The sequence below is a fragment of the Halichoerus grypus genome, chromosome 7, assembly GCF_964656455.1.
Source record: "Halichoerus grypus chromosome 7, mHalGry1.hap1.1, whole genome shotgun sequence".
Classification (NCBI taxonomy): Eukaryota; Metazoa; Chordata; class Mammalia; order Carnivora; family Phocidae; genus Halichoerus; species Halichoerus grypus.
Genome location: NC_135718.1, coordinates 133,470,488 through 133,476,487, shown reverse-complemented (window position 1 = coordinate 133,476,487; position 6,000 = coordinate 133,470,488). Strand labels below are relative to the sequence as shown.

At 37.8% G+C, this 6,000-nt stretch overlaps 1 long non-coding RNA gene across 1 annotated transcript in view; it reads right to left on the bottom strand.

Moving 5' to 3' along the window:
• Positions 1-3,182: 3,182 nt before the first annotated feature.
• LOC144382505 (uncharacterized) overlaps positions 3,183-6,000 on the bottom strand; it is a 145,243-nt gene continuing 142,425 nt past the window's right edge. The window contains exons 2-3 of the long non-coding RNA XR_013449508.1: positions 4,756-4,788; positions 3,183-3,260 (exon numbers count right to left, since the gene is read on the bottom strand). This is a non-coding gene — a long non-coding RNA (uncharacterized LOC144382505). The remainder of the gene's footprint in view (positions 3,261-4,755; positions 4,789-6,000) is intronic.

Here is a 6,000-nt window from a genome sequence, read left to right as displayed (position 1 = left end):
TGAAAAACCCACAGTGAATATCATTCTCAATGGGAAAAAATGGAGAGCTTTTCCCCTAAGGTCAGGAACACGGCAGGGATGTCCACTCTCACCACTGCTATTCAACATAGTACTAGCAGTCCTAGCCTCAGCAATCAGACAACAAAAATATAAAAAATGCATCCAATTCAGTAAAGAAGAAGCAAACTCTCACTCTTTGCAGATGATATGATACTTTATGTGGAAAACCCAAAAGACTCCACCCCAAAACTTCTAGAACTCATACAGGAATTCAGTAAAGTGGCAGGATATAAAATCAATGCACAGAAATCAGTGGCATTTCTATACACCAACAAGACAGAAGAAAGAGAAATTAAGGAGTCGATCCCATTTACAACTGCACCCAAAACCATAAGATACCTAGGAATAAATCTAACCAAAGAGGCAAAGGATCTGTACTCAGAAAACTATAGAATACTCACAAAAAAAATTGAGGAAGACACAAAGAAATGGAGAAATGTTCTATGCTCATGGATTGGAAGAACAAATATTGTGAAGATGTCAGTGCTACCTAGAGCAATCTACACATTTAATGCAATCCTTATCAAAATACCATCCACTTTTTTCACAGAAATGGAACAAATAATCCTAAAATTTGTATGGAACCAGAAAAGACCCCACATAGCCAGAGGAATGTTGAAAAAGAAAAGCAAACCTGGTGGCATCACAATTCTGGACTTCCAGCTCTGTTACAAAGCTGTCATCACCAAGACAGTATGGTACTGGCACAAAAACAGACACATAGATCAATGGAACAGAATAGAGAGCCCAGAAATGGACCCGCAATGCTATGGTCAACTAATCTTCGACAAAGCCGGAAAGAATGTCCAATGGAAAAAAGACAGTCTCTTCAACAAATGGTGTTGGGAAAATTGGACAGCCATGTGCAGAAGAATGAAACTGGACCATTTCCTAACACCACACACAAAAATAGATTCAAAATGGATGAAAGACCTCAATGTGAGACAGGAGTCTATCAAAATCCTTGAGGAGAACACAGGCAGCAACCTCTTCGACCTCAGCCGCAGCAACTTCTTCCTAGAAACGTCGCCAAAGGCAAGGGAAGCAAGGGCAAAAATGAACTATTGGGACTTCATCAAGATAAAAAGCTTTTGCACAGCAAAAGAAACAGTCAACAAAACCAAAAGACAACCGACAGAATGGGAGAAGATATTTGCAAATGACATATCAGATAAAGGACTAGTATCCAAAATCTATAAAGAATTTATCAAACTCAACACCCAAAGAACAAATAATCCAATCAAGAAATGGGCAGAAGACATGAACAGACATTTCTCCAAAGAAGACATCCAAATGGCCAAGAAGCACATGAAAAAGTGCTCAAGATCACTCCCCATCAGGGAAATCCAAATCAAAACCGCAATGAGATACCACCTCACACCAATCAGAATGGCTAAAATTAACAAGTCAGGAAATGACAGACATTGGCGAGGATGTTTAGAAAGGGGAACCCTCCTACACTGTTGGTGGGAATGCAAGCTGTTGCAGCCACTCTGGAAAACAGTATGGAGGTTCCTCAAAAAGGTGAAAATAGAGCTACCTTATGACCCACCAATTGCACAACTGAGTATTTACCCCAAAGATACAAATGTAGTGATCTGATGGGGTACGTGCACCCCAATGTTTATAGCAGCAATGTCCACGATAGCCAAACTATGGAAAGAGCCAGGATGTCCATCAACAGATGAATGGATAAAGAAGATGTGGTATACAATGGAATATTATGCAGCCATCAAAAACCTGAAATCCTGCCATTTGCAACGACATGGATGGAAATGGAGGGTATTATGTTAAGCGAAATAAGTCAATTAGAGAAAGACATGTATCATATGATCTCACTGATATGAGGAATTTGAGAAACAAGACAGAGGATCATAGGGGAAGGGAGGGAAAAATGAAACAAGATGAAACCTGAGAGAGAGACAAACCATAAGAGACTGTTAATCTCAGGAAACAAACTGAGGGTTGCTGGAGTGGCGGGGGGTGGGAGAGATGGGGTGGCTGGGTGATAGACACTTTGGAGGGTATGTGCTATAGTGAGTGCTGTGAATTGTGTAGGACTGATGAATTACAGACCTGTACCTATGAAACAAATAATACATTATATGTTAAAAAACAAAAAAACAAAAACAAAAAAAACAAGAAGGTAGTAGGAAGGGAAAAATGAAAGGGGGGAAATTGGAAGGGCAGATAAACCATGAGAGACTATGGACTCTGAAAAACAAACTGAGGGTTTTAGTGGGAAGGGGGGATGGGGGGATGGATTAGCCCAGTGATGGTTATTAAGGAGGGCACTGGGTGTTATATGCAAACAATGAATCATGGAACACTACATCAAAAACTAATGATGTAATGTATGGTGACTAAGATAAGATAATAAAATAAAATTAATAAAAGAGAAAAGAAAAAAAAAACCCTTAGGTATTAATATAAAGGTAGAATGCCTTGGATAAAAGCAGGAAGGCAATAAATACCACTTGTTTATGAAAAAAAAAAAAAAACCCACAAAACTCAGGCTCTGTCCCCAAACTTACGGAATTTGTTTCCAGTTAAGCCAGTTACTTGCTATGTGGCCTTGGGTAAATACATTAACATTTCTGTATTTCAGTTTTCCTCATAATATGGTTGTTTTGAGGATAAAAAAGCTAATGCATCTAAAATACTTTGAGTGGTGTTGGAAACATAGTTAAAACTAAACATAGTTATGATTATTACATACCAAGTATCTTTATACTGAGATCACAATTATCTCTTCCTCTTATAACACCTAGAAAAGTTATAAATGTAATTCTTTTGTTGGATAATTTGATTTCTCTCTACCTTGCTCACCAGCCTTCAACCTCCATGAAGGCATAGACTATGGATGTTCTGGGTCACTATTTTATCACTGCACATAACATTGAACAAGATCCAGTTAAAGGACTAACTAAATTTGTCTTTTTCATAACCTTTTCTGTCACCATTTAGACACTTAGAAACTGAGGATGTGACTGGGAATAAAAATTACAGTTTATTGTAAAGCAATAAAATGCAAACCTGGGCTACCTCTGCATATATCACAGATGTGGATCAGGGAGCCCTGCACAGAGCAATGACATGGAGAGATTTCTGAGCCCTCACACTTACCCAACTGGACACATGGATGGGATGCTAATGCTCTAGATTCCCAGTGTCTTCCTGGAGAGGCCGGATGACAAAACCTAGAAACGTAGGAAAATTAAGGACCATGAGGGTGGGATTTTTTTTTTTTTTCAATTGGATATTCCCCTTGCATTCCAAAAGATTTACAGAATGAGGTGTTGCAGGGCCACCTTAAGGTGTGTCTACCACAAGGACAATGGTGAGAAGGAACTAGCAGATAAAATCTTCCCCTTTCCTATCAGTCTGTTCTAACACAAAGAAAGCCATTGTATGCTTATCCAAAGAAGCCTCTTAAAAGGGAATAATTGGTTGCACTTTGAGCTGTGGCCAGTTCCATATAGCACTTATTTTTCATCTTTCTCATCCCTGTCTCCAGTCCCCTTACTTCTTAATTCTTTTTTTTTTTCAGATTATGTCTTTTGACCATATTAAAACTTTGTCAAAATAAAAAAGACAAGCCAAAGACAGTTGGTTGCCCAGTAACAGAGTGTTCTGAACGCCAGAGAACTTCAACGACAGCATTAAAGGAGATGCTCATCTCCTGCAGCTGTGGGGCTGACTTTGCCAAAAATCTTGTTTAGAAACTGATAATGAGGGTGACAGAACTGCAAATGAGACAAAATTTTCAGACAAAATATCCTCCTATGTGTAAGTCAGAACCTTCATATGAGATCCGTAGGTTGCTGAAGCACAGCATGGCAATGATCAAAAGCATTTGAATCCCCAAATTCACCTGAATGCTCCTAGCTGGCAGAAATGGTCCCCGCTGCCTTTGTAGAAGAAAACAGACACCTTATGCCAGGAAAAATATAAAACCGAGCTATTTCAAGGTGTTTATTTTCCTCCTCTCCTCCACCAACACTACTTTCTATCCATTCATAGCCAGAAGTTTTAACTGAAGCTCACACAGAGATGTGCAATCCCTGTTCCAGAAAGACATACCTCACACACTAAAGGAAGTGCAGGACCTGGCTGATATTTAGCCTAAAGAACTGAGAATGTATTTTGATGGTGTTGGATTGGAGGGGTGAGGGGATATAAAGCCATATGGGAAGAATTTGTTGACATGGGTTTTTCAACCATTATTCAAAATTCAATGTTGTAGCAAAAATAATTGTGGGAAAAACAAACAAACAAAAAAGAGATAAAAGCTGTATCCCGACATTGATAAATTTATTTAACAAATTAATGACCACATACTACACACCGGGCATTGCTTAAGACACAGGGCAACATTATCAAATAGATAAAATTTGCCCTCGGGGAGCTTACATTGTATAAAGAGAGAGTAGAAAATAAATAATATGCACAAGGAATGAGTGCATTATATTTTTATAAGGCTATTAGTACTGTAACATTAAGGCAGAGTCAGGTCCACTGGGAGCGCTAAGAGGAAGGCTTGTAATTTCAAATGAGGTTGTGAAGACAGTAATCTGAACATTTGAGGAAATTCTTGAATGCAATGAAAGAGTTAAGCAATGAAAGTCCGGAAAAATTTTTTTCCATGAAGAAGTAAAAATGAGTAAAAAGACACTAAGTTGGGAGTACACCTACCTTGGTAAAGGAACAGCAGGAAGGCCAGAGTGCCTGAAGCAAAGTTAGCAAAAGAGAGAAAAAAAGAAAGATAGGGTCAGAGAGTTAATGGAGCCAGGCCAGGTGGGGCCAGATCTTTGTCATAATTTTGCTTTGACTCAGCATAAAAAGGACAGCTCTATGGAGGGTTCTAAGCAGGGAAGTGACTTATCTTATACTTTAAAGGAATCAATTCAGCTACTATGTAATAATGGATAATGTACGTATGGGGAAAAAGTGGGCAGGGAGAGTTAAAGTGAGACCAGTTAGAATTTTATCATGGAAACCAGGTGAGACGTGATGATAGCTTGAGTCTACAGGTAAAAGAAGATGGCTAGAATGATAAAAGGCAGACAAATAATTTTTCTCCATTGTATATTTTCTCAATAGAAAAAATATATAAAAATAATGAACAATAGCTTCAAAATATTTGAATATCTATCATTCTAGAATTGTACATCACATGAAATTATCTATCAGAAATTAGGTCAGATTAAACACATTTTCATACAAACAAGAGCTGAGAAATTTATTAACAGTAGACATTCGCTAAAGAAACTTCTAAAGAATGAACTTCAGATAGAAAAAATAATAATAGCCCTACAATAAAGGTCTCAACTGCAAGTATTAATGTTGAAAAAATAATCATGTTGGTGAATCAAACTGTTTTTGTATGTATGAATCAATAACATTGTATCTAATACTTGGCTTTACAAATCATAGTAGAACTGAAGTGAAAAAAATGTCAGGAAATTTGAATTAACAAACGCTAGGTTTCTTATATAATTTGGAAAATAATTACTAACATTTTAACATGATACACTTTATTTTTTTTTTAGAGATTTTATTTATTTATTTGACACAGAGAGAGTGCACAAGCAGGGAGAGCGGCAGGTAGAGGGAGAGGGAGAAGCAGACTCCCCTCTGAGCAGGGAGCCGGCTGCGGGACTCAATCCCAGGACCCTGGGATCACGACCTGAGCCGAAGGCAGCCACTTAACCGACTGAGCCACCCAGGCGCCCTACTTTATTTTTTTTAACGTGATAGACTTTATAAGTTAGCCACTGTAAAATTAAAAAATGGATATAATATCCAAAATAGTAGCATAAAATAGAATTAGAGTCATATATAAGTGACATCAAAACATGACAAGACACAACAGCACATACATATACATACCCAAACACACATACATACTAAGCAGCAAAAGAAATGTCAAAAATCAAA